The sequence below is a fragment of the Electrophorus electricus genome, chromosome 5 (assembly GCF_013358815.1).
Source record: "Electrophorus electricus isolate fEleEle1 chromosome 5, fEleEle1.pri, whole genome shotgun sequence".
In the NCBI taxonomy this organism is placed as follows: domain Eukaryota; kingdom Metazoa; phylum Chordata; class Actinopteri; order Gymnotiformes; family Gymnotidae; genus Electrophorus; species Electrophorus electricus.
The window spans coordinates 596920-600000 of record NC_049539.1 but is presented as its reverse complement, the minus strand read 5'-3'; positions in this window follow the sequence as shown (position 1 = coordinate 600000).

Here is a 3081-nt window from a genome sequence, read left to right as displayed (position 1 = left end):
TGGTAGCTGGGCCGGTGGGTGGTGGTTACTGCTTGTGAGTGGAATTCTTTCTCCCAACAGATGGAAAAGATGGGACTGTGATTTTGGCTGCTAACTGAACTCAGACACAATTAGCCACCAACAGATGGAAGTCTTCACATTAGCAAGTGCTCCCACCCCCTACAAAACTCTGTGCAGAAGGTCTGGAGGGAAACCCTGGCATGCAAAAAAATATCTACAGGCCACATTGATTCTCTTTGTTCCCCTGCAGAGTTTGGCCATGTAGAGAAGTAAGATTTACATTACTTTATGAAGAGTCTTAATATTGTGTTGATGATGAAATTACAAAAATAACATATGCTTCCACATTTTTTTAATCTGTGATTTTTACATTTTAAATTTATGATTTGTGACTTTCTGACTTATCGCAAATAAAATATTTTTTCCTTTTTTATTTAATATATTTTAAACATATATATATATATATATATATATATATATATATATATATATATATATATATATATATATATATATATATATATATATATATATATATATATCCAACCCCTCATCAGTACTAAACTCTAGATTCACCCACATCATCCCAAGTCTTTATTTGAAATACACCCACTTTTTCTGTATTTAATCTAAATCCACCATCATCAGTACTGAATTCCAAGTCTAGCCCCATCAACACAAATCTTAATTCACCTCCTACTCAGTACTAAATCTAAATCTTCCTCCTAGTCAGTACTAAATCTAAATCTTCTAGTCAGTACTAAATCTAAATCTTCTAGTCAGTACTCAGTACTCTTACTCCACCTCCTTTTGGCAGGATCAAAGGTCAGAGCTGGAAGTTCAACCGGAGAAGGACTGAGTCAGTTGTGTATATATATGTGGGAAACACTTAACCATAACAATCTTTATCTAATGGATTGTTGATAATTACATAGATTGTTTTATTAGCATTAATAAACACAAAAAATACTATGAATTTATCAAATTGTTTTCACATAAATTTAATCAAAGTAAATATTTAATAATTTATAGTATAGCATTAATTAATATGAACCAATAATAAATTACGTTTAAAAAGTATTAGATAATTATTTATTTATTGGTTAATATGGTCTGTTGTTATGTTTACCAATATTTATGTTCAATAATACATGTTAATGGAAATTCTCTATATAGACCTGTCTGTGTGTGTGTGTGTGTGTGTGTGTGTGTGTGTGTGTGTGTGTGTGTGTGTGTGTGTGTGTGTGTGCGTGCGTGTGCGTGCGTGTGTGCGTGTGTGTGTGTGTGAGTGTGAGTGTGTGAGTGTGTGTGTGTGCGTGTGTGTGTGTGTGTGCGTGTGTGCGTGTGAGTGTGTGTGTGTGCGTGCGTGTGTGCGTGCGTGTGTGTGTGTGTGAGTGTGTGTGTGTGTGTGTGTCACATAGGTCCTGGCCATATGCTGCCATTCCTCAGACTCTCTCAGCCCTGACGCTGAATGAATTTATTAGGGTCTTTTTTTTAGCCAGGCTTTGCCGCTGCTACCTAAAAGGCGTCTCTTTTTCACTGGAGGCTTGTCAGGCAGATGCTGATGTATTTCCCCCACACCGTAGTCAAGCTTTATGATGGAAACTGATACAACTCCGTGATAGAGTTTCGAGATAAATTATTCACGCTTTGAGCACACTCTGCCTGGCTTTCTTGGAGGACATCCATTTTACAAACCCACCCCACCCCCACCCCACATCCTAACCCACCCTAATCCTTTTAATTGATCTGTGCCTTTACAGCTAAGACTGCACACATGCCTTGGCTGCGGAAAATATGCTCCAGTGTAAAGCCTTTTCTAGTCTGCAGGTAGACAGCTATGGAACTAAAACCACAATGCTGTATTATTTAAGCAGGCAGTGAATTGTGGGGATGTCCACTGGCCATGAGCTCCAGCTGGCTTTGTAGATTTCTGATTGACAAGAATTTTGGACAAAGCCACTCAGCCGCCCAGGAGGAATAAGAAAGAAAAGAAAACATCTTCTCTCCTCTTTAATACCCGCTGAAAACATATAGAATCACAGGAGGTGTGTGTCTCATGGCTGCATCCGTAGTGAATAACTCATATTCCATGGAACATCTGCTAAAGAAGAGATTACTGGGACTGAAAGAGTCGACTGGATTAAATGTGATTGCTGTTCTCCTCTTGGCTGGTGCCTCAGAGAACAGTAAGATGGCAGTTCATAGAGCATTTTCTTGTCAGATTTATATGGAGATGAAAGAAGGATTTTTTTACCTTGCTGTAAGTCATAACCTTTTGGGATCCAAAACCCATGAGCAGAGTTTTTGTTAAAACAAACACTGGAGAAAGTTAGAGACATTCTGGAGACCAGAGAAGATAACTGATGAGTCTAGCAGTGCAGACGAAGAGAGGTCTGCCATAACGCACCTCCACACTGAGACAGGCAGGCCCTGCTCTGCAGACACGCTAGAGAACCACACATGAAGATGACGTCGGACCTTCTCAGGATGTCTGTAAATCACAAACCCAATTGCACCTATGAAATTCTGAAACCAGTAATGACACAGTGATTCCTGTGCAGGTTGACTGCTCTGGCTGGTGACTGGCAGCTGTGCTGAGAACAGTTAGAGCTGTGCTGTACTAAGAACAGTCAGGACTGTGCTGTGCTGTGCTGAGAACAGACAGGCTGTGCTGTGCTGAGAACAGTCAGGATTTTGCTGTGTTGAGAACAGTCAGGTTGTGCTGTGCTGTGCTGAGAAAAGTCAGGCTATGCTGTGCTGTTCTGAGAACAGTTAAGATGTGCTGTGCTGTGCTGAAAACAGTCAGCGCAGCTGTACTGAGCTATGCTGTGCTGTGTACTGCGGAGTGTGAGCTGTTGCATATGCACATCTGCGTAAACACTGTGGCAGTGCACTGGTTTTGGAGAGCACAACTCCATACACACACTCACACAGGGATGCAAGATAGCTCCTAGTTACTCTCTCTCTCCCTCTCTTTCTTTCAGCCTCTCACCCTCTCTCACTCTCTCTCCCTCTCATTCTCTCTCTCTGTCTATCTCTCTCTTACCCTCTCTCTCCCTTTGTATTAAATCCAGTCCT